Here is a 26525-nt window from a genome sequence, read left to right as displayed (position 1 = left end):
GCAGTACAGGCAAGGGCTAAGGAAGCACAGAGGAGGGGAAGTAAATACCTTTCCCAAATCTGCTCTCAAACTCCCCACTGACTCACCCTGAAAAACACTTGAAATATTGAACTGTAAGAGATCTAAGCCTATTGTGAAGGCACTAATTCTTCTCATTCAAAATACTCAGCAGCAGGAAATTGGAGGTCTAACTGATTTACACCCAAACAGGAAGGGTTGACTCTGATATCAATAAGCAAATAATTCCCAAATGACTTTCAAACCCTATTTGAAGCTGTTTTGATCATGCTTTAGTTTTTCTTGATTTTTTTTTCTTTTCTTTTTTTTTCTTTCTGTTTCTCATTCCAGTTCCTTGCTGTTTGGGAAAGGGAGGACCACCCTGTCCTGAAGTCAGTTGGCTTCCAGATAAAGCCAGAAGTCTGACCATAAAGATATGGGCTGCCCAGGACAAAAACAAAACAAAACCCCTAGGTCTGTATTCCCTACACTGTACATTTCATCCGTGTGCCTCATTTATTTTGCAACTGGAAATCTGTACCTCTTACTCTCCCTCACCTATTTCTCTTCTCCCCTCACCCTCATACATATACCACATCTTCTCTATCCATCAGTAATTGTACAATATCTCCATAGGGTGACAGATGGTAATTAGACTTATCCTGGTGATCATTTTGAAATGTACAAAAATATCAAATCGCTAAGCTGTATAATAAGAACTAACATAGTGGTGTAGGTCAATTACACTTCAAAAACAAACAAACTCATAGAGAAAGAGATCAGATTTGTGGTTATCAGAGGAGGGCGGGGTCAGGGGGGAGGAGGAGGAACTGGATGAAAGTAGTCAAAAGGTACAAATTTCCAGGTATAAGATAAATAAGTACCAGGGATATAATGTACAACATGATAAATGTAATTAACACTGCTCTGTTATATATGAACGTTATTAAGAGAGTAAATCCCAAGAGTTCTCATTACAAGGAAAAAAAAGTTTTTCTATTTCTTCAATTTTGTATCTGTATGAGATGACGAATGTTTACTAATCATTTCATGATGTATATAAGTCAAATCATTATGCTGTACACCTTAAACTTATACAGCGTTGTGTATCAATTTTCTCTCAATAAAACTGGAAGAGGGCCTCCCTGGTGGCGCAGTGGTTAAGAGTCCGCCTGCCGATGCAGGGGATACGGGTTCGTGCCCCGGTCTGGGAGGATCCCATATGCCGCGGAGCGGCTGGGCCCGTGAGCCATGGCCGCTGGGCCTGCGCATCCGGAGCCTGTGCTCCGCAACGGGAGAGGCCACAACAGTGAGAGGCCCGCATACCGCAAAAAAAAAAAAAAAAAAAAAAAACTGGAAGAAAAAAAGAGCTTAAAGCAACAAAAAAAGAGAATAAACTTTAAAGACACTTAATGTGGATGTAATATTTAACTCTTTATGTAATTATAAAATAAACAAATGATAACTTAAAAAAACCTAGTCCTGGTTCTCCATCCTGGACATTTGGTCACATGAGTTATGCCAAAGCAGTCACTAGAATAATCTAATTGCATTTTCCCCACAAATAATGAAATAATTGGGAAGGGGGTGTCACATTCTTGAGCATTGCAGACAGGAGCTATGTCATAAAAAGCAAAGTTGCAGCTACAGTCTATATTCCTGGAAAATACTCCAAAGGTGCTCCAAGTAATATAAAATGGTCATATATAGTATAGGCATTAATTATACAAAGGGTCAAGTGACTAGAAATCCCACTTAGTACCACAAAAATTGCCCTAATATTTCTCTTGTTAATTTATATTATGTTTGGGTAATAAAGTATTAAAGTCACTGAGAAAAAAATACTGTTCAAGGAAGTCTAAGCAGTCCTCTTCTTAAATATCCTAATAAATACTGACGTAGGGTCATCCAAAATCTTCATTCTCCTTAGAAACATACTTTAATATATATCCAACTGATTAAAATGACTTAAAGTAAAAACACAAATCTAGTTAAAAGATTAATAAATACAGTAAGAAAAAGAACAGAAAAAAATCCATAATCGAAAAAAAGAAAAAAAGTTATCTGAGGAAAACCATAGAAAATAAGCTTAAAATTCTGTGCTTTTTGCTGACAAGAGCAAAGTGAAAAGACAAGAATAAACATGAGTTTCATTATCTAGCCTAAGGGTTAATAAATTTTTTTATTGTTGTTATAGTTACTTTTTTTATTTTTTAGATTCCACATATAAGTGATATCATACAGTATTTGTCTTTCTGTGTCTGACTTATTTCACTAAGCATTATACCCTCCAAGTCCACACATGTTGTTGCTAATGTCAGTGTCGATGGACACCTAGGTTGCTTCCATACCTTGGCTATTGTAAATAATGCTGCCATGAACGTTGGGGTACATGTATCTTTTTGAATTAGTGTTTTCGTTTTCTTAAGATATATATCCAGGAATGGAACTGCTGGATCATATGGTAGTTCTAGTTTTCATTTCTTTTTTTTTAACTTTTTATTTTATATCGGAGTATAGCCGATAAACAATGTGATAGTTTCAGGTGCACAGTAAAGCAACTCAGCCATAGATACTAAGGGTTGATTAAATTAAAAAAATTATTTTGTTGGTCCTGTGCTCTAAGAAGAATCTGTCTCAGGGTCTTTGTGGAAATTGAGGGGAAGAGGACCACTATGGTCAACAATAGCCTTAATAACATTTTTCTCCAAAACGCAAAGGTATTCCATATATACGTAGCCCTCAGAGAAAACTAAAGACATGATGTCAGTTTGATTCTATAAGGACAACTCTGGGGGTGGAACACTGGAGAACAAAATACTATGGTCCAATCTTTCATTTCCTGGTGTTGTAGGCTGAAATTTTTTTTAAAGAATTAATAAGTAATATATTCCTTAAGAACATTCTCAAATTCTAAAATTTTCAGCCAGGCTTCTGACACGTGCAGGATGAATGACCAACATGACTAAGATCATTACTGAGGACCTCAATAGCTGTTTATTTAAAAGCTCTATAAGCTACAGTTTCCAAGTGTATCTTCTTGCCTGTTAAAGAAAGGTTCTTAAATCACAAACAAGATTTCCTCAGAAAGCAACTCTGGTTCAAGCACTTGAGCAATTACTTGATTCAAGCACAAAAGCCTGGTACCACTGAGGGGCACTGCATCACCTCCACATCTATCATTTCCCAGTCTTGCCAACCCTGCTTCTTAAGTACTCACTGTTCCTGCTCATCATAGCAAGTTAGTAGTTCAACTTACTAACATTACTTTGGTTCAGTCTCCTGCCTGGACTTTCCACAATAATTTCTTAACTTTCCTCTCTGCTAACCTGGTTCCCTAATCGTCCATTCTCCAACCACCACCAGACTAACTTCTCTGAATCACAAATAAGGCTAGTCATGCTATAGTCCTGCTTAAAATTCTTCAGTGACTTCATTGCCCATGGAAAAGAAACCCAAGCTTCTTAACATGGCATTCAAGGCCCACAAAGACCTGGCATCTGCCACCTCTCCAATTTCACTTTCTACCACCATCTGCCCCTCACACATAAACACTCGTCCTATTCAACACCTCAGAGATGGACTTCCCTGGTTGTCCAGTGGTTAAGACTCTGCACTTCCAATGCAGGGGACACAGGTTTGATCCCCGGTCGTGGAACTAAGATCCCACATGCCACGCAGCGTGGCTAAAAAATAAAATAAAAAACAAAAACAAAAAAAACACCTCAGAGTACCCCTCACTCACCTTGCTATCATCCTGACAATGATGTCCTCCAAGACCTTCCTCACAGCATTGGCAGAGAGGAGAAAAGGAAAAAAAAAAAAAGAGAGAGAGAGAAAAAAAAGGAAGACAAGAAAAATGGAGAAGAAGGGAATCTCAGCTAAGGGGGCCTCTATTCCAAATAAACCCTGGGGATCTCTGAGATGATGTATCAAAGCAAAACCACCTACACATAAAGACTGCCGAGGCTATATCCTGAATTCCCAGAGCAAAATCTCTCCAAAAAGTGATAAAGCATCATATGAGTGGATGTTAAAGATGAAGTCTCCTGATACACGAAAACCCAAACTTAGGAATAAACAAATTGAAGAAAGGACTTCAAATCACATTCCCACAAGATGATTAGCTCTGGTCCAAATACATACAATGATATTAATAGTGCTTTTAAAATATATTTCCTGTGTTGATTATCTTACTGATCCTATTTGAAGATATAATTTGATTTACCTTTGAGTTGTTCTTACAAAATTCTAGTAAATATTTTTATTCTTAAATGAGTTTAATATAACAGCCTGCTTAGGTTCAAGTGTTCCAACAGATAATGTTCTTTTCACTTCTAAAATTAAATTACTCAATGAGAACTGCCAGAAAGAGACTTTATTAATAATTCTCCAGAATGATAGAGAACACACAAGATATGTTTCCATTTTACCACTCTAATCAGCTAGCAGAAGAGTGGAATTTTCAAAGATGCAAATAGTTCACCTAGGTCATGTTACCCTGGATAGAAATCAGAGCTGAAAGGGAATAGGAGACTGAGGGAAAAGAGCACATCCCTCAGCCTCTGGTTTCTCTGGTTTAAAGCTAGAGCAAATGGTCCTCTTTCTTTAAATTCATCCATTCAGCTTTCAAGAAATAAGTAAGTTAGCTTTGAAATTCAGTTTCCTGTAAAGTCATCTTCAGATGCTTCACAGTTTTAAATTATTATAAGTATCACAACACAGCTTGGATTCCAAAGTGAAGGGTCAGGATTGAGAAAAGACCCTCCCCTCCATGCATCACCATCCAACCCACTGCAGACTATGGAGACTCTCAGTCAGCCAGTATTGGAGCCATCACGAAGAAGAAGGCCACCATGGGCCTTGCCTTTATGGACCTTGTGGTCTAGTGCAGGTAGGGAGGCGTAGCCAATAAAAAAGTAAATCAAGGGCTTCCCTGGTGGCGGAGTGGTTGAGAGTCCACCTGCCGATGCAGGGGACACGGCTTCGTGCCCTGGTCTGGGAAGATCCCACATGCCGTGGAGCGGCTGGGCCCGTGAGCCATGGCCGCTGAGCCTGCGCATCTGGAGCCTGTGCTCTGCAACGGGAGAGGCCACAACAGTGAGAGGTCCACGTACCGCAAAAAATAAATAAAATAAAATAAAATAAAATAAAAAAGTAAATCAAGAGAAGAGATGATTATGTATTGTGCTAAGTGCCGTCAGTGAAAGCAGTTGGTGACATGCACCAACAAGGGGCACTTTTTTATCCATTTTGCTTCCTACATTCTCAATAAACATGTAACTTCATGGTTTGGACTATTAATTGCACCAACACTAGAACAAACATGGATTTTCTATTCTAGTCTAAGGGTTGATAAACCAAAAACCTATTTTGATGATCCTGTGCTCTATGAAAAATTGCCTCTGGTTTTTTGTGGAGGGGTGGGTGACTGGGTACCAGGATCAGCAACAGTCTTAGTGGTACTTTGCCACAAAATGCAAAGGTGTTCCACACATGAGTAGCCTATGAACACAGGTTTCAAAATAAGCATAAAGCCTTAACTTAGAGTTTAATTATACTTTAGAGTCATCACTACCTTAATGTTTAAACATCTGTTTAAGTCCTCCTAATAAGGGAGAAATGCCTGTTTGTTTATGGCTTTTCTAAATATAAATGCAGTGATCTACGGCTTTAAAAAACACTTTGTTACAATGTTAGTTAATCTAGCTAATAAGAGTTATATGCAGAAAATGGAACATAAGAGAGAGTAATAGAGGTTTTTCATGTACAAGTAAAAACTGTTTCCTCCCCAAATCTTAGCTACCTGAATTATTCTAAGATTATTTGTAAAAACTAAGGTTCAGTGAGGCAAGAAAAGAGTTTTATCAACCCCACTTATGACATTTAATTTAAGCATTTCACACAAAGAATTGGAGTATTAAAGAAAGTAACCAAAAAAGAGATAGATGCTGATCACAAAGCCTTTTCACAGGCACATATACCAATAAAACCATGAAAAATAGCATTAAATAAGTGATCTGAGTGCTCCAAAACTTTATATACAAAGTTACTCCTTTGTGTCTGCGGGTCATTGTAACAATGAGACTGTAATTTACTAGATGCCGGTCACAAGTTCTGCTGTGGGCTCAAAGCAGAGGTATGGGGGGGGGACCTCCAGAAGATTCTTCCACAGTAAGCAGTAACCTTCTGTCATTTTAGGCCACCACACAGAAATAACTGTCACTCACAGCTTCAGTCACAGAGTGGGACGTATCATTCTTCATTCGGTACAAAATAGGACAATGAAAATACCAATAACTTGGTCAATACTGTGGACAAAAAAATGTTGCCTGCCATTTCAGTAAACAAAGAATGTTGCCTGCCATTCAGGTACCCAAATGTTGCCGGCCACCCTGAGGGGAATTCAGGATGGGGGAAAATCAGGATACTGGCCCTAAATAGTTAAGATGCATATTAAAGGAATAATTTGATATTATCAATAAGCATAGACTCCGGCATCTTTCCACACCTAGAAAAGCACACTAAAACCATTAACTTGAGATGTCTGTTTTTTGTGATCAGCAGTAATCTTTGGATGTTCGACTACATGGTTTTTTTGGTTGGTTTGTTTGGGTTTTTTTATTTTTTGTTTTTTTAGCAAAAACTCCTATATGTATATCCTGGCTCCTCCCTTACCTCTTTGTATCAGTTCTTCAGAGAGCCTGGGAGAGGCTGTCTCCCAGTAAGGTCTCGAAATAAAACATAACTCTCAACTCTCACGTTCTGTGGGTTTTTTTCAGTTGACAATATATTTCAGCAACCCTTGGTCAGCCAGCAGTGAGAGGAAGCTGAGGTGCTGTGATAAAACATCAGGCTGCTTGCAATGTCGACCTAGAAACCAAATCACTGCTTTGTAGCAAAGAATAAAAATCATGATACAAAAGCCACGTTCAATCTACCCACCTAGCAAAAGAAAGATGAATAAAATACATAAATCACTACCACACGTAACTGGAGGGCTTGATATGAGAAGTAATATATTACATTAGGCTGGCCAAAAAGTTCCTTCGGGTTTTTGGTAGCATCTTACAGAAAAACCCAAACGAACTTTTTGGCCAACCCAATAAAATAATATAATGTGGTATTATAAGGCTCATCTTGGAAAAGGAACAATTTGCTTTCTTTGCTGTGACTAAAGGGCCTGGGTTGGGCAGTCCATGTATTAACAATGAGATTTCTCACAAGAAAAGGCAAAAAACCTCAACAGAGCAATGTCTGAAGCCCTGAGCCAGCCCCAAGTGCACACCCATTGCTCAGAGCTTGCCTGGGTTTCCTCCCAAAGCAAACTCCCTCACTCTCCTATGAAGAGGCAAAGCAGGAGACTGCAGAAGCATCACAGCCGTGAGCCCTGCAAACGATGCCAAGAGGAACTTTGAGGAAAGTGCTGCCTCAATAGCAGAGGGCGTCAACAGATGTGAAGTGAGGCCCTATAACTGTAGCATAAGCCTTCCCTTGGCTTGTACAGGGGTATAAGCCAAGGAGTAGGTGCTCTCCTCACCCATGTAAGGAATCCGTGCTCCCTAGAAACTGCCCAATGACATAACTCTGTACAGCTGTAACCTGCATGAGCATTCTGACTCAGTCATCAACGATAACCTTAAAAAAAACAACTACTAGTTCCATTCTTTTGCTATGATGAAGAATGCAGAAGAGAAGCTAGAGGAATTGGAATGGTTCAAAGTAGGGATTCTGGAGCCAGACTGCCCGGGTTCAAATCTCAGCTTAAGGGACTTCCCTGGTGGTCCAGTGGTTAAGAATCTGCCTTCCAATGCAGGGGACGTGGGTTCAATCCCTGGTCAGGGAACTGGAATACCACATGCCTCGGGACAACTAAGCCGATGCACTGTAACTACGGAGCCCACGAGCCACAACTAGAGAGAGAAGCCCGTGCACCACAACAAAAGATCCCGCATGCTGCAAAGAAGATCCTGTGTGCCGCAACTAAGACCCGATGCAGCCAAATAAATAAATAAATATATATATATAAAATAAAATAAATATCAAAAAAATCTCAGCTTCACCATTTACTAAGCTGGATGACCTCAGCCAAGTTACTTCTTTTTGCCTCAATTTTCTCATCAGTAAATGCTAAGTGGCATTGTGTTGTTATGAGGAATTGAGTTCATATTTATAAAGTGCCCGGAATAGTACTTGGCACATATTGAGAGCACTGTTTATTAAAATTTTAATTAAATTTTAAAAAGTAAAATAAAATAAAATAATGAAATAAAATATAAATGTTTACACAGCTAGGAAGAACCCCTGACCCCATTCAGACCTCTCATCAGAGCTGTAGTTGGAGTTCTGTTCTCCCTTCTGCCCCAGACCACTTAACACAACTGCTAACGGGAGTCTCAGTGCCCATGATGGGTACAGATATTCACTATTCTCACCTTCTCATTGCTATAACCCTGATTCAGGTCCTCCTCATCCCCAACACAACCACTCTAAAGGCATCTCCCCAGCTCGTACCACTAACCTCTCATTCCCAGGCAGCAGTGCAGTCGCAGTGATGGGTTCAAGCTTGCAATCAGACTCCCAAGACCCAAACAGGTTTTCAGTTAATACAACATTTACTTCACTTTAGAGTAGGATATGGACAGGAAATACATCAGGGACAGCAGCTTCATCTCCATGGGAAGCCATCCCAGTACACAGTTCTTCTGTCCCCTCACCCACACCAGTGGTGAATGACTGCCACAGTGGGAGCCAAGACGTTTGGGGGTCTTGTTGAGACACTACAGCCCATTTTCCCATCAGTCTTTTATACCATCCTCTGCAGGCTAAAGGTCCACACTCCAGCTGACACATCCCCAAGCCAGGTACAGCTCCATACAACAACCAAGGCAGACACAATATCCCCCAATTACCTTAACTCGACTGTTTCCAAAGACACAGAGTATGGGAGACCAAGATCATTCTTAAGGCAGGTTTAAATCAACCCAAACCTTTGCTCACAAATGCCAACCCATCTTCTAACAGAACAGAGCCTCAAAACTCCAAAAGGGCAAATGAGGTCCACAAAGAATTCTGTTCCCTGAATCCTATGTTTCCTGTGTTATGCCCTACAGGGATCGCCACATGCCCTAACCTCAGCCACACAGCCTGACCTGGCTTTCGGTGCACCATAGACAGTTGTGTTCCATTCAGTGTCAACTCCTTGGGTGCAGAACCTTTTTCTTTATTTCCTCTTCCCACTACCCAGCACCGCAGCATAGTCTCTTAAACCTGAAAAACTCAGCAAAACATTAACTGCATTTAAGCAACTAATAAAGCTGGGTCATCCAAAGAAGACATACAGATGGCCAAGAGGCACATGAAAAGCTGCTCAACATCACTAATTATTAGAAAAATGCAAATCAAAACTACAATGAGGTATCACCTCATACCGGTTAGAATGGGCATCATCAGGAAACCTACAAGCAACAAATGTGGGAGAGGGTGTGGAGAAAAGGGAACCCTCTTGCATTGTTGGTGAGAATGTAAATTGATATAGCCACTATCTGTATCAACTGGAGAACGGTATGGAGGTTCCTTAAAAAACTAAAAATAGAACTACCATATGACCCAGCACTCCCACTACTGGGCATATACCCAGAGAAAACCATAATTCAAAAAGACACATGCACCCCAATGTTCACTGCAGCACTGTTTACAATAGCCAGGACATGGAAGCAACCTAAATGCCCATCGACAGACAAATGGATAAAGAAGATGTGGTACATATATACAATGGAACATTACTCAGCCATAAAAAGGAACGAAATTGGGTCATCTGTAGAGACGTGCATGGACCTAGAGACTGTCATACATAGTGAAGTAAGTCAGAAAGAGGAAAACAAATATCGTATGTTAACATATATTTGTGGAATCTAGAAAAATGGTACAGATGAACCAGTTTTCAAGGCAGAAATAGAGACACAGATGTAGAGAACAAACGTATGGACACCAAGGGGGGAAAGCGAGGGTGGGGTGGTGGTGGTGGGATGAATTGGGAGATTGGGATTGACATTTATATACCAATATGTATAAAATAGATAACTAATAAGAACCTGCTGTATAAAATAAAACTCAAATAAATAAATAAATAAATAAAAGCTGGGTCACAATTATTCTGCTACAGTGAAGGAATGTTACGTCATTTTAAAAGTCTCAGTGTCTGGATGACAGTGAGGACACACATGAAATGTTAAAGACCAAAAGCCTAATCCAAACCACTCTCTCGATTTTTCTGTTTCTCTTGCTGGAAGAAGCAGCTCCAGAGGGATCATAAAGCTAATTTCTTAATAACCTCCTCCACATAGCACTCCCATAGCAGTCCTTGTGAGAAGGGTCTGTGTCCCTGTACAATAAATAGCCACAAATACTTGGGTAGTCAACATATGACTTAATTTTGTGAAAATCGAGGTTGGGCTTACTTGGGTCTCTTTATGGAAAGATTGAAATCTGTAATTAATAAACAATACCAAAATAAACACAAAGAACTAATCAGTATAAATGAGGGATGTCCCAAAGTTTGACTCAGGCACAAATCAGCTTCAGTCTTCAGAAGTAACTGAATGTCTCCCTCAATGGCATTTTGGGTATTCCTTAACTGTTAGTGATCAACGACCATGTGATAGTAAGATATAGAATGTCATTACATGTGACCAGCATATCAACATGAGTAATATAAACAAGGCATGCCTTTTGTATTTAAAGTCTATTTGTAATTTGGAGTACAGATTGCCTTATGTGTTTTACATGTAGAAATTCTACCAGTCTCTTGAGTGATATATTCATCTTTATTATTGTAAAAATAAATATTGATAAATGACTAGGAGAGCTGTTGATTTTATATACAACAGTTAACTTATTAATAATGCATTAAGATGAACACAAAAAAGTACAAACCATAAAGGGAAAAACTGACAAATCGGACTTTATCAAAATCTAAAACTTTTACTCTTCAAAAGGCACTGCTAAGGAAATGAAAAAACAAGCCACAGACAGGGAGAAAGTACTGCAAACCCCTTACCTGATAAAGAATTTGTACCCAAAAAATATAAAAGCACAACTCAAGAAGACCAAAAGAAAAAAGAAGATTAAAAATGGGCCAAAAAAATATGAACAGAGCACAACAAGGTAAACAGATGGCAAATAAGCACAAGAAAAGAAGTTCCACATCATTGATCATTAGGGAGATGCAAATTAAAACAACAATAAGATACCACTTCACACTAGAATGGCTAAAATTAAAAATTCCTAAATAAGAAAAATTGGTAAGGCTGTGGAGCAATCTTCCACACTGCTGCTGGGAATGCAAAATGTTCAGTCCCTTTGAAAAAGGTTGCCAGGTTTTTCTAAAGTTAAACATACACTTATCATACAACCCAGAAATCTCACTCTTGGGTGTTTATCCAACAGAAATGAAAACACATGCCCACACAAAGACGTGTAGGCAAATGTTCAGAGCAGCTTTATTTATAATACCCAGAACTGAAAACAACCCAAATGTTCAACGAATGGTGAATGTGCAAGTAAACCATGATGCATCCATGCAATGGAATACTGCTCAGTAATAACAAAGAAACAGACTACTGATACACACAACAACATGGATGAACTGCAAAAGTATTTTGCTAGGTGAAAGAAGCTAGACACAAAAGGGTACCTAATATATGACTTCATTCACTTGAAGTTTTAGAAAAGGCTAAACTATAGGGACAGAAAACAGACCAGTAGTTGCCGAGGGCTAGGGTAGGAGGAGGGCATGCTCTGCAAAGATGCACAAGAACTTTCTGGGGGATAGATGTTCTATATCTTGATTTTGGTGGTGGTCACACAAGTGTATGTGTATGGGAAGACTCACCAAACTGTATACATAAAAAGAACGAATCTTATTGTATGAAAGCATATCTCAATAAACCTGACTTTTAAAAAGGAATGCATTAAGAAATAAAGGGGTAAACAGTGAAGGTTGAATGAACAGTACAATCACTAAATAACTTAAGGAAAAACAATATATCTGGTTAAGTCAAAAATATCTAAAAGTTTCAGTAACAACACAAGATACAATAATAGACATTAGGTTATAATTCTAATCTTTGTAGAATTGTTTGGTACCATTGACATCACAAAACAAACTTCTAGAGTTGCATTTAATTTCTAGTTATCTCTTTGGTATCACACAAATACGACCTAATGAACTCCCCCATGCAATCTAGCAGCTGACAGTGCTGAGAAATTACACTCTGTAAGGTCAAACTTTGAAAACATGACAACTGACATTTTTAATAAAACTGCAATAATAATACATCCCTGAATAAAATATAGATTTAGTAAACTCAGAGATTCATTTTAAGTTGGTGATACTTTGGTTTGGTCTTGGCCAAATACGAATTTTCAACACTTCCCATTCAACAATTAGGCAAAATAGTTATTCAGTGTTATCTCTAATACAAGTGATCAATCTGTTAACTTTAAGGATGCCAAGTTTTTGGTTCATGACAAGCCAGCCTCCACCAAACCAATATCAAAATACACTCTGGTGTGAGATGATATCTCATTGTAGTTTTGATTTGCATTTCTCTAATGATTAATGATGTTGAGCATTCTTTCATGTGTTTGTTGGCAGTCTGTATATCTTCTTTGGAGAAATGCCTATTTAAGTCTTCTGCCCATTTTTGGATTGGGTTGTTTGTTTTTTTGCTATTGAGCTGCATGAGCTGTTTATAAATTTTGGAGATTAATCCTTTGTCAGTTGCTTCATTTGCACATATATACAATGGAATATTACACAGCCATAAAAAGAAACGAAACTGAGCTATTTGTAATGAGGTGGATAGACCTAGAGTCTGTCATACAGAGTGAAGTAAGTCAGAAAGAAAAAGACAAATACCGTATGCTAACACATATATATGGAATTTAAGAAAAAAAAATGTCATGAAGAACCTAGGGGTAAAACAGGAATAAAGACACAGACCTACTGAGAATGGACTTGAGGATATGGGGAGGGGGTAGAGTAAGTTGTGACAAAGCGAAAGAGAGGCATGGACATATATACACTACCAAACGTAAGGTAGATAGATAGTGGGAAGCAGCCGCAGAGCACAGGGAGATCAGCTTGGTGCTTTGTGACCGCCTGGAGGGGTGGGATAGGAAGGGTGGGAGGGAGGGAGGGAGGGAGACGCAAGGGGGAAGGGATGTGGGAACAGATGTATATGTATGACTGATTCACTTTGTTGTAAAGCAGAAACTAATAAAAAAAATACACTCTGGGTTTTGCCTTCTCTGCCTTCAAGCACTTACGCTAACATCTACACTAGAAACCCTAAGCCATTTTCAGTACTTTGATTTTTTTTACATTAATTTTCAAGATACTTCATTTCAAGGCAGAAATATAGTAAAAATCATTTGACAATTTTCAGGAAATATCCTGGGCTGTGAAAATGAGAGTAAAGAAAATGAAAAATAATGTGGCTAAGCAAATTTAAATGAAAAGTATTCCAGAACAACAATACAATTTAAAGATATAATGGACAAGAAGACCTCATTTATATTAACAAAAATATAAAATATCTAGGTTTAAGGTTAACAAGAAGGGTGCAAAACTTAAGAGGAAAACTCAAAAATACTCCTGAAGAACACAAAAGTCTTGAAAAGTAGAAAGGCATAGGAGGTCCTTGAATAGGAAGAATCAACACTGTAAAAATTATTCTTCCCACACTGATTCATAAATTCAAGGCTATCCCAATAAAAATACCAATAGGCATTTGGGTAGGAACTAGAGAATTCTAGAGTAATACGCAAAACTAAACAGACAAGAACCAGGGAAAACTCAAGGGGAAAAATGAGCAATGAGGGACATTAGCCCTAACATAATTTAAAATATTCTAAGGGCTGAAACCATTGGAACTATTTAATACTGGTACAGTAATAATATTGCTGGCATTAATTCATGAATAGAATCATACCAATGGACCAGAATAGAAATTTAGGATATGATAGAGAAGGCATCTCAAATCAGCAGGGTCGATATGAACTTTTTAGTAACTGATGATGGGACAACTAAGTAGATATTTGGGGAGAATCTTTCTAACGATGAAGTCCAGACATCTTAAGAGTAAAAACTGAAAACTTTGACTACTTGATAGCAAAAACAGCAAACTTCTAAGAGGAGGAAGACACATAATCAAGGTTTAAAAAAAAAGATAAACTGAAAAAAATATTTGCAATCCATCACAGATAAGGGGGCTAATCTCCCTAATATATTAAAAAGGTCCTACACGGAAGCAACCTAAGTGTCCACTGACAGATGAATGGATAAAGAAGATGTGGCACATATATACAATGGAATATTACTCAGCTATAAAAGGAAATGAAATTGAGTTATTTGTGGTGAGGTGGATGGACCTAGAGTCTGTCATACAGAGTGAAGTAAGTCAGAAAGAGAAAAACAAATACGGTATGCTAACACATATACATGGAATCTAAAAAAATAAAGGTCTGAAGAACCTAGGGGCAGGACAGGAATAAAGACACAGACATAGAGAATGGACTTGAGGACATGGGGAGTCAGAAGGGTAAGCTGGGACGAAGTGAGGGAGTGGCATGGACATATATATACTACCAAATGTAAAATAGATAGATAGTGGGAAGCAGCCGCATAGCACAGGGGAGATCAGCTCGGTGCTTTGTGACCACCTAGAGGGGCAGGATAGGGAGGGTGGGAGGGAGACGCGAGAGGGAGGAGATATGGGGTTATATGTATATGTATAGCTGATTCACTTTGTTATAAAGCAGAAACTAACACACCATTATAAAGCAATTATACTCCAATAAAGACGTTAAAAGAAGTCCTAGAATCAAGAAACAGACAAGTCCATAGGAAAAAATAGGTAAAGAATATAAATAGGCATTTCACAAGAAAAAAATAGAAATGGCTCTTAACCTCTTGAAACGATATTCATCATTATTTATAAGAGAAATGCAAATTAAATGACACTGAGATACCATCTTATCTCTCAAATTGACAAAAATCCAAAAGTTTGACAACACATTCTTTTGGCAACACTGGGAAAATGGGCACTTTCATTGCTGGTAAGAGTGAAAAATGGTACAACTTCTAATGAAAAGAATCTGGCAATATCACCCAAAATTGCAAATGTATTTACCTTTTGAGCCAGCAATCTTACTTCTAGGAATCTATGCCACAGATACAACCACACATGTACAAGATGCTCAAGGTTATCCAGTGCAGTATTGCTTGGTGACAGTAAGACTGTAAAGCATCCTAGTGTCCACCACCAAAGGACTAAATTATGGTACATCCACACAATAGAATACCTTGCAGCTATAAAAGAAAATGGGGAAGACTTCTTTGTTTTAATATGGCAACATCTCTAGGATAACTTAAATGAAAAACACAAGATGCACTACAGGACACATGGTATATACTACCTTTTATAGAGGAAGGGTGCAAATTAGAACATATATTTGTTATTTGCTTATATTTATGTGAAGAAATACAGGAAAGACAAACAAAAGTGGTTACTACAATGTCAAGGAGAAATGAATACAGGGGGATGCAGCATACATTTTCTTATTTTTAACATCTTTATTGGAGCATAACTGCTTTACGACGGTGTGTTAGTTTCTGCTTTATAACAAAGTGAATCAGCTATACATATACATATATCCCCATATCTCCTCTCTCTTGCATCTCCCTCCCAGCTTCCCTATCCCACCCCTCTAGGTGGTCACAAAGCACCAAGCTGATTTCCCTGTGCTATGTGGCTGCTTCCCACTATCTATTTTACATTTGGTAGTGTATATGTCCATGCCACTCTCTCACTTCGTCCCAGTTTACCCTTCCCCCTCCTCATGTCCTCAAGTCCCTTCTCTAAGTCTGTGTCTTTATTCTTGTCCTGTCCCTAGGTTTATCAGAACCAACCTTTTTTTTTTAGATTCCATATATATGTGTTAGCATATGGTATTAGTTTTGCTATTTCTGACTTCACTCTGTATGATAGACTCTAGGTCCATGCACCTCACTACAAATAACTCAGTTTCATTTCCTTTCATGGCTGAGTAATATTCCATTGTATATATGTGCCACATCTTTATCCATTCATCTGTCGATGGACACTTAGGTTGCTTCCATGTCCTGGCTATTGTAAATAGTGCTGCAATGAACATTGTGGTGCATGACTCTTTTTGAATTATGGTTTTCTCAGGGTATATGCCCAGTAGTGGGATTGCTGGGTCATATGGTAGTTCTATTTTTAGTTTTTTAAGGAACTTCCACACTGTTCTCCATAGCGGCTGTATCAATTTACATTCCCACCAACAGTGCAAGAGGGTTCCCTTTTCTCCACACCCTCTCCAGCATTTAATGTTTGTAGATTTTTTGATGATGGCCATTCTGACTGGTGTGAGGTGATACCTCATTGTAGTTTTGATTTCATTTCTCTAATGATTAGTGATGTTCAGCATCATTTCATGTGTTTGTTGGCAATCTGTATATCTTCCTTGCAGAAATGTCTATTTAGGTCTTCTGCCCATTTTTGGATTGGGTTGTTTGTTTTTTTGCTACTGAGCTGCTTGTATATTTTGGAGATTAATCCTTTGTCAGTTGCTTCATTTGCAAATATCTTCTCCCATTCTGAGGGTTGTCTTTTGGTCTTATGGTTTCCTTTGCTATGCAAAAGCTTTTAAGTTTCATTAGGTCCCATTTGTTTATTTTTGTTTTTATTTCCATTTCTCTAGGAGGTGGGTCAAAAAGGATCTTGCTGTGATTTATGTCATAGAGTGTTCTGTCTATGTTTTCCTCTAAGAGTTTTATAGTGTCTTCCCTTACATTTAGGCTTTAATCCATTTTGAGTTTATTTTTGTGTATGGCGTTAGGAAGTGTTCTAATTTCATTCTTTTACATGTAGCTGTCCAGTTCTCCCAGCACCACTTACTGAAGACGCTGTCATTTCTCCCTTGTATATTCTTGCCTCCATTAGCAAAGATAAGGTGACCATATGTGCGTGGGTTTAGCTCTGGGCTTTCTATCCTGTTCCATTGATCTATACTTCTGTTTTGTGCCAGTACCAGACTGTCTTGATTACTGCAGCTTTGTAGTACAGTCTGAAGTCAGGGAGCCTGATTCCTCCAGCTCCGTTTTTCTTTCTCAAGATTGCTTTTGCTATTTGGGGTCTTTTGTGTTTCCATACAAATTGTGAATTTTTTTGTTCTAATTCTGTGAAAAATGCCACTGAATCTGTAGATAGCTTTGGGTAGTATAGTCATTTTCACAATGTTGATTCTTCAAATCCAAGAGCATGGTATATCTCTCCATCTATTTGTATCGTCTTTAATTTCTTTCATCAGTGTCTTATAGTTTTCTGCGTACAGGTCTTTTGTCTCCTTAGGTAGGTTTATTCCTAGTTATTTTATTCTTTTTGTTGCAATGGTAAATGGGAGTGTTTGCTTAATTTCTCTTCCAGATATTATATCATTAGTGTATAGGAATGCAAGAGATCTCTGTGCATTAATTTTGTATCCTGCTACTTTACCAAATTCATTGATTAGCTCTAGTAGCTTTCTGGTAGCATCTTTAGGATTCTCTATGTATAGCATCATGTCTTCTGCAAACAGTGACAGTTTTACTTCTTTTCCGATTTGGATTCCTTTTATTTCGTTTCTTCTCTGATTGCTGTGGCTAAAACTTCCCAAAACTATGTTGAATAATAGCAGGGGAAGTGGGCAACCTTGTCTTGTTCCTGATCTTAGAGAAAATGGTTTGTTTTTCACCATTGAGAACGATGTTGGCTGTAGGTTTCTCATATATGGCCTTTATTATGTTGAGGTAGGTTCCCTCTATGCCTGTTTTCTGGAGAGTTTTTATCATAAATGGATGTTGAATTTTGTCAAAAGCTTTTTCTGCATCTGTTGAGATGATCATATGGTTTTTATCCTTCAATTTGTTAATACAGTGTATCACATTGATTGATTTGCGTATATTGAAGAATCCTTGCATTCCTGGGATAAACCCCACTTGATCATGGTGTATGATCCTTTTAATGTGCTGTTGGAATCTGGTTTGCTAGTATTTTGTTGAAGATTTTTGCATCTATGTTCATCAGTGATACTGGCCTGTAGTTTTCTTTCTTTGTGACATCTTTGTCTGGTTTTGGTATCAGCGTGATGGTAGCCTCCTAGAATGAGTTTGGGAGTGTTCCTCCTTCTGCTATATTTTGAAAGAGTTTGAGAAGGATAGGTGTTAGCTCTTCTCTAAATGTTTGATATAATTCGCCTGTGAAGCCATCTGGTCCTGGGCTTTTGTTTGTTGGAAGAATTTTAATCACAGTCTCAATTTCAGTGCTTGTGATTGGTCTGTTTATATTTTCTATTTCTTCCTAGTTCAGTCTTGGAAGATTGTGCTTTTCTAAGAATTTGTCCATTTCTTCCAGGTTGTCCATTTTATTGGCATATAGTTGCTTGCAGTAATCTCTCCTGATCGTTTGTATTTCTGCAGTGTCAGTTGTTACTTCTTTTTCATTTCTAATTCTGTTGATTTGGGTCTTCTCCGTTTTTTTCTTGGTGAGTCTGGCTAATGGTTTATCAATTTTGTTTACCTTTACAAAGAACCAGCTTTTAGCTTTATTGATATTTGCTATTGTTTCCTTCATTTCTTTTTCATTTATTTCTGATCTGATCTTTAAGCTTTCTTTCCTTCTCCTAACCTCAGGGTTATTTTTGTTCTTCTTTCTCTAATTGCTTTAGGTATAAGATTAGGTATCTGTTCCCCGTCCCGACAGCAGGGGGTTAAAACAGTGGCTGATTAGGGGGCTCTTGCTCAGTCAGGCCTGGGGGAGGGAGGGGTATTGTGGTTATAATTGGAATGCGGGGAGAGCCTGCAGTGGCAGAGACCAGCATGATGTTGCAACAGCCTGAGGTGCACCGTGTGTTCTCCCAGGGAAGTTGTCCCTGGATCACGGGACCCTGGAAGTGGCGGGCTGCATAGGCTCCCGGGAGGGGAGGTGTGGATAGTGACCTGTGCTTGCACACAGGCTTCTTGGTGGCTGCAGCAGCAGCCTTAGCCTCCCATACCCGTCTCTGGGGTCCGCGCTGATAGCCGTAGCTCGCGTCCATCTCTGGAGCTCATTTAGGCGGTGCTCTGAATCCCCTCTCCTTACGCACCCCAAAACAACGGTCTCTTGCCTCTTAGGCAGGTCCGGACTCTTTCCTGGACTCCCTCACGGCTAGCTGTGGTGCACTAGCCCCCTTCAGGCTGTGTTCACGCAGCCAACCCCAGTCCTCTCCCTGGGATCTGACCTCCGAAGCCCGAGCCTCAGCTCCCAGCCCCCGCCCATCCCAGTGGGTGAGCAGACAAGCCTCTCAGGCTGGTGAGTGCTAGTCAGCATGGATCCTTTGTTCAAGAATGTCTCCACTTTGCCCTCTGCACTCCTGTTGCTGTGCTCTCCTTCGTGGCTCCGAAGCTTCCACCTGCCCATCTCCCGTCTCCACCAGTGAAGGGGCTTCCTAGTGTGTGGAAACTTTTCCTCCTTCACAGCTCCCTCCCAGAGGTGCAGGCCCCATCCCTATTCTTGTGTCTGTTTTTTCTTTTTTCTTTTGCCCTACCCAGGTACATGGGAATTTTCTTGCCTTATGGGAAGTCTGCGGTCTTCTACCAGCATTCAGCAGGTGTTCTGTAGGAGTTGTTCTACATGTAGATTTATTTTTGATGTATTTGTGGGGAGGAAGGTGATCTCCACATCTTACTCTTCCGCCATCATGAAGGTCTCACTGGGGCATACATTTTCAATGTGTCTCCTTTAAGTTTCTTTTCTATTTGGACCATGTAAATGTATTACCTATTCAAAATTTTTTTAATATTTGCAAAAGAGACTCAGGAAGGGCAAAAAATAATAACAATAAAATTATTAAGAGCTACATATACTTGTTATAAAACTATATAGACCATTTAAATTATTACTAAATTTCTTTTGTTGTTCTTGAGTCCAACTTCAATTACTTTTTGGTCAGAGAACATTCTTTATGATTTCAATCTTTTAAAATTTAATAAGACTTGTTTTATGGCCAAGCATATGATGTATTCTGTAGAATGTTCCATGTCTGCTTAAAAAGGACATGTATTTTACTGTTGCTGGGTAGACTGTTCTATAAATGCCAGTTAGGTCAAGTAGGTTGATGGTGTTGTTTAAATCTTCTGTAACCTTGCTACCTGTTCATGCAGGTGCTCTTTCAATTACTGAGAGAAAGGTATAGAAGTCCCTACCCATTATTGTTGAATTGCATCTCTCTTTTCAAGTCTGTCCATTTTTGTTTCATGTGCTTTGGAGCTGTTTTTAGGTGTGTACACATTCATGATTTTTATATCTTCCTGATGGCATTATGAAGTGTCCCTCTTTATCTACAATAATATTTCTTATTTTAAAGTCTATCTTGTCTGATAACATAGCTACTCCAGTGCTTTTATGATTAGCATTAGCTGGCATGTATTTTTCCATCCTTTTACTTTCAACCTCTGTGTGCATGTGTGTGTGTGTGTGAATCTAAAGCGTAGTACTCAGCAGGGAGCAATTTTGTCCCCCGAGTGACATCTGGCAATAGCTGGAGAAATTTATGTTTATCACAATTGCATGGCTGCTACTGATATATAATGGATAAAGACCAAGGATGCTACTAAATACCCTACAATGCACAGGATAGCCCCCATAACCAAGAATTATCCAGTCCAAAATTTCAATGGTACAAGGCTGATAAACCTCATCTAAAGTATGTCTTTTAGACAGCATAGAGTTGAATCTCAGGTTTTTCTCCTAGTGTGACAATGTCTGCCTTTTGATTGCAGTGTTTAGTCGTCACATTTAATGGTTGGATTTATGACTGCCACATTTGCTATTTATTTTCTATGTTTCATGCCCTTTTGGTTCTTTCTTACTTTCTCACTGCTTTCTTGTGTGCATGCGCATGCTTTCTCTGTCTCTCTCTCTCTCTCTCTCTCTCTCTCTCTCTCTCTCTATATATATATATATATATATATATATATATAATTTGTGTGTATGTGGAATTTCAATTCCTTTTTTTTACTATATTTTTGAATTATTTTTTATTTCCATAGTGGGTGTTCCAGGGATTACAATAGTCATCTTGATCGCAATCTACTTCAGTGTGATGCTAATTTAATTCCAGTAAAATACTGAAACTTTCTTTGATTGTTAGCTTCATTTCCATGTGATTCTCTACTGAAACGTAATGAAAACATTCCATTTTTAAAACAAATTGTGATGGGCAATGAAAAGTGGATACTGTACGATAATGTGGAATGGAAGAGATCATGGGGCAAGCGAAATGAACCACCATCAACCACACCAAATGCTGGTCTTCATCCAAAGAAGGTAAGGTGTATATGGTGGGATTGGAAGGGAGTCCTCTATTATAAGTTCCTTCCGGAAAACCAAATGATTAATTCTACAAGTACTGTTCCCATTTAGACCAACTGAAAGCAGCACTCGACAAAAAGCGTCCGGAATTAGTCAAAAGAAAACGTATAATCTTCCATCAGGATAACGCAAGGCTGCATGTTTCTTTGATGACCAGGCAAAAACTGTTACAGCTTAGCTGGGAAGTCCTGATTCATCTGTCGTATTCACCAGACATTGTACCTTCAGATTTCCATTTATTTCAGTCTTTACAAAATTCTCTTAATGGGAAAAATTTCAATTCCCTGGAAGACTGTAAAAGGCACCTGGACCAGTTCTTTGCTCAAAAAGATAAAAAGTTTTGGGAAGATGGAATTATGAAGTTGCCTGAAAAACGGCAGAAGGTAGTGGAATAAAATGAATACATTGTTCAATAAAGTTCTTCGTGAAAATGAAAAATGTCTTTTATTTTTACTTAAAAACCGAAGGAACTTTTTGGCCAACCCAGTATTTTCTGTTTCTATACATTTGCCTTTTCTAAACATTTCATCTAAATGGAATCACACAGTAGGCAACCTTTGTGCATGACTTCTTCCATTTAGCATAATGTTGAGGTTCATTCATGTTTTAGCATGAATCACTACTTCATTCTTTTTAATCTCTAAATAGTATAAACAGTCCTGCATGGTAGTGGGAACTGCAAAAATGACTATGCAAGCTGAAAGCAAGAAAAGCAAACGTAATAATCAATGGGGAAAATATAATCGTTCAATGATCTTTAAAAAATGTCATCAAAACATTAAAGACTCTTACTCTTGGCTATAAATGTAAAGAGAAATGAAAAGGTAGTAAAACTTATATTTATTTAGTACCCTGTAAGTTAAAACACCAAAAATATTAAGAATTAAAGGGTTTTTTCTTGGGACTTCCCTGGTGGACCAGTGGGTAAGACTCCACGCTCCCAATGCAGGGGGCCCAGGTTCAATCCCTGGTTGGGAAACTAGATTCCACATGCATGCCACAATTAAGAGTCCGCATGCCGCAACTAAGACCTGGTGTAGCCAAAATAAATAAATAAATATTTTTAAAGGGGTTATTTCTTTGTAGAAAACTTATCAAAAGTAGTCTGAACAGTGCTTGCTTGCTTTCTCTCACTGTATAACTTATTGTACAACACAGAGGGATACAGAGTAAGTGTCTTCTCTATGCCTTGGTGAACTGTCACACTCCTTTCTAGGTTAGGATCAGCTTTCACATTATAGCCTTAGCACTTTCCATGTCTTGAAATCTCTCCAACAGCTCCTTCAATATGAAGAGCTTTTGCTGGCATCACTTCCTCTGGATCGTCATCCTTTTCATCACAACCACTTTGCTCATTTACATCAGTAAGTTCTTCACTAAGTTCATCTGGCTGTATATTTAGAGTTTCTCGAATGGTGGCAGTGTCAACATTTCTGCTATCAGCCCTTTCTTCTATTATTCAGTTTATGTTTGATACAAATTTCAGTGTTGTTACTTTTCATTTCTCTGCTGCACTTTCATCTTTGTTGGCCAATTCCCTCTTTCAGCTACCCATTTTTGTAAAATGTCACATGGATTTATCACTGGGAGACAAGGAGGCAACCCAACTGCATGCTTTGCTGTCTGTGTGTGAACTGAATAACAGGTGGGCAGTGAGCATGGACAGACTTTGAAAGACTGGTCACTCATCTTGATGTCCATTTGTTATTTATGTAATACAAAGAGCTAGCAGGAAAGTCTGAACTTTGTGCAGTTAATCACAGTTAATATACCATGGTAACAGAAATTTGAACTGTGTTGTTAGGGACTGATGTTATTTAACTAAACCATGGTAACTGAAATTCCTACAATATCAGACTGATGCAAAGTGAGGACTACCTATGTTTTGGGTGGGTAGGACTTCTACCTTGCTTCTAACCAAAAGAATATGGCAAAGGTGATGGGATATCATTCCTGCAATTATGTTATATTATATGAAAAAGGTGAAGTGATTTTTCAGATAAAATTCAAGTCCCTAATCTTCCTTGTTACAAAGTCTACTTTATTTGAGATTAACCTAGCTACTTCAGCTTTCTTTCGTTTAGCATTTGCATGGTGTATCTTTATCCTTCCTTTTACTTTGAATCTATGTTTTTATATTTAAAGTGGGTTTCAGGACTTCCCTGGTGGTCCAGTGGGTAAGACTCCAAGCTCCCAATGCAGGGGGAGCCTGGGTTCGATCCCTAGTCGGGGAACTAGATCCTGCATGCATGCAGCAACTAAGGAGTCTGCATGCCGCAACTAAAAAAGATCCCGCATGCCACAACAAAGACCCTGAGTGCCGCAACTAAGACCCTGTGCGGCCAAAATTAATTAATTAATTAAAGTGGGTTTCTTGTAAACAGCATACATGTTATGTCTTTTTTTTAAATCCAATCTGATGATCTCTTTTAGACCATTCACATTTTCACATTTAAAGTGATTACTGATATGGTAGGGTTAAAATCTATCTTGTTAGCTGGTTTTTACTTGTTCCATTTGTTCTTCATTTCTTTTTTTCCTCTCTTTCTGCTTTCTCTAGGTCTTATTTAGTATTTTTTATGATTCCATTTTATCAGTTCTATTGCTATGTTTACTTAATGCTTGTTAGCTTGGTAGTGGGGAGGTGGGAGATGGGGGCAGTCTCTTCTGTTCCGGTCAATCATCAATATTAGATAAGTACTGTGGCCCTGGGTCTTGGGGTTGTGGCCTCCATAAGCATGTGATCCTCCTCCAAGCAAAATTCTGTGCCCAGAATTATGGTATTCCTTTCCTTCCCTAAGAGTAGAGCTTCTTTGTTTTTCCTGTTCTTTCCCAGATGCAGTGGGTTTCTACCAGTCTTTGTTCCCCTTCTTCCTGCAGATTAAGACTTTTGTTCCTTTGGGAGATGAGGAGACATGTCTAGGCAGATTTTGGCAGTGGCTGTTGTTCTGCTATCCTAGCCAGCACATGGGGGACACTTTCTCAGGAGTCTCCCTGATCTTCCCTGTGAGCACCTGGTGGGGATTCTGAAGGAAAAGTCTGCAAGACAGAACCTTCTATACCTATGGCCCCCAACCTTTAGTAATTCATTAACAATTTAATCTTATTGGCTTATATGACATTGGCAGTGTCTATCCCAGGTAAGCAAATGCTCACGTGCTATTTCTCCCTGCAGTGGCACCTGCATTTCTCCTGATTTGGGGTTAGGTGTAAGCCTGGAAACCTTAGTTTTCCACTGGGTTCAAGAAAAGTCATTAATTTGCAATTTGTCTAGCTTTTTTCTTGTTCTAAGGATGGGAACTCTACAGTCCACATCTCTGAGCTGAAACCAGAAGGCTGTTGATTAGTTTTACAAGTGTAGTTATATCTTATATGCAGCCTTTTCCCACAAATTCTAGATATTTGAAATATTAAAAGACTGTGTCAAGCAAAGTATAATGTACTAACAATTCGCTGAACATTTTGTTAATCCAACAGACTGGATATTCTTATAGTGTTAATACCCAATCAAGGATCCTGATCAGTTTGAAATAACTGATATTCTTGCCTGGGTTGCAATAATTTCAATTAAAAAAAGAACTGGGCTTCCCTGGTGGCGCAGTGGTTGAGAGTCTGCCTGCCGATGCAGGGGACACGGGTTCGTGCCCCGGTCCGGGAAGATCCCACATGCCGCAGAGAGGCTGGGACTGTGAGCCATGGCCGCTGAGCCTGCACGTCTGGAGCCTGTGCTCCGCAACGGGAGAGGCCACAACAGTGAGAGACCTGCGTATCGCAAAAAAAAAAAAAAAAAAAAAAAAAAAGAACTTATTGGGAATTCCCTGGTAGTTCAGTGGTTAGGACTTGGCACTTTCACTGCCGTGGCCCAGGTTCAATCCCTGGTCAGGGAACTAAGATCCTGCAAGCTGCATGGCATGGCCAAATAAAAAATAAAAATTATAAAAAAATAAAAAGGGTCCTCCTGTCTCTCCTCATATCTACCACCACTTCCTCTCCCTAAATAATATATAATAACTCAATCAAACAGCATCAGTAGATAAGCTTAAAAAATAGCTGATATGGGGTTTGTTAATGCATAAACTTAACATTTCAAATGTGAACAACTGCTTATCATAATTACCTCATCTCATCCTTTAAGCAGATATTATCATAGCAAATGTAGCTTGTGCCTCAACACCTAGCTTCCTTTCCCCCAGACTGCTGATAGGAATACTGGCTCTTTTGATCCTGACCATGCAGCTTCCCTCCTCCCTTCTGGACCATATCTAGGTATTGGACATACTGCATATCAGAATGGACATTCAATCTGAGGAAGGACCTTCACACCAGTCCTGAGCTGATGTGCCCTCAGATCCACTTTCTGCCCTTTGCTGCTCTGCTATGTGTTGCAGGGGACAGGAAAAGAGGGGGGACTCCTGTAAACGACTTTTCCAGGCCCCCTTGCAAGTGGCTTCCAGTTAAATTAATCCAATGGGTGGCACTGATAAGAGACTAGAGGGTGAGAGGAATGAAGTCAGGGTATCTCAGGCGATCTCACTACCGGGCTCTGGTAACACCACCTTCTCCCTATGTCCGCCCCAGGGGTGACAGTGGCTTCCTGCTGTTCCTTATCTCTAGGTCGCTTCAATGCACGCTGGTTGGCTTCTCAGCTCTTCCAATGCCTTGGTTCACAGTTGTCTCCTACTGTACTACTTGCCTCTTTTTTCCTGAGTGGACTGGGATTGGGACTTCATCTGCCACATCAGAGCTTCACTCTTTACCAGATTTCCCCACAATGAATAAAAATCACTACTGCAAAGAAAAAAAAATGTTGCCTGCCATTCCAATTCTGCAAGGATCAAGCCATTAGCCACTGCAGTCGCCCACCAGTTCATACATATTCTAGCTCCTCCATTACCTCTTAGTAGCAGTTCCTCAGAGCTAACTGAGAGGTTGTCTCTCAGGCTAAAGTCCCCGAATAAAACTTAACTCACAACTTTCACGTCGTGCATTTTTCTTTCAGGCAACACTACAGTATTACCATCTTGTTTGTGTCTCTCTCCAGTGCCATCA

General features: G+C 39.1%; 1 protein-coding gene and 1 non-coding gene across 2 annotated transcripts in view; one reads left to right on the top strand and one right to left on the bottom strand.

The window, feature by feature from the left end:
* The window catches only part of SLC9A7 (solute carrier family 9 member A7), a 149465-nt gene that overhangs the window by 107668 nt on the left and 15272 nt on the right, over nucleotides 1–26525 (bottom strand). The window lies entirely within an intron of this gene.
* Nucleotides 25292–25363, top strand: TRNAE-UUC (transfer RNA glutamic acid (anticodon UUC)). Its single transcript has one exon. It is a non-coding gene; the product is annotated as a tRNA-Glu (tRNA).

This window comes from Mesoplodon densirostris, chromosome X (genome assembly GCF_025265405.1).
Source record: "Mesoplodon densirostris isolate mMesDen1 chromosome X, mMesDen1 primary haplotype, whole genome shotgun sequence".
Taxonomy (NCBI): domain Eukaryota; kingdom Metazoa; phylum Chordata; class Mammalia; order Artiodactyla; family Ziphiidae; genus Mesoplodon; species Mesoplodon densirostris.
Note: the sequence above shows the minus strand (reverse complement) of the source record. Positions and strands in the feature narration are given on the sequence as shown.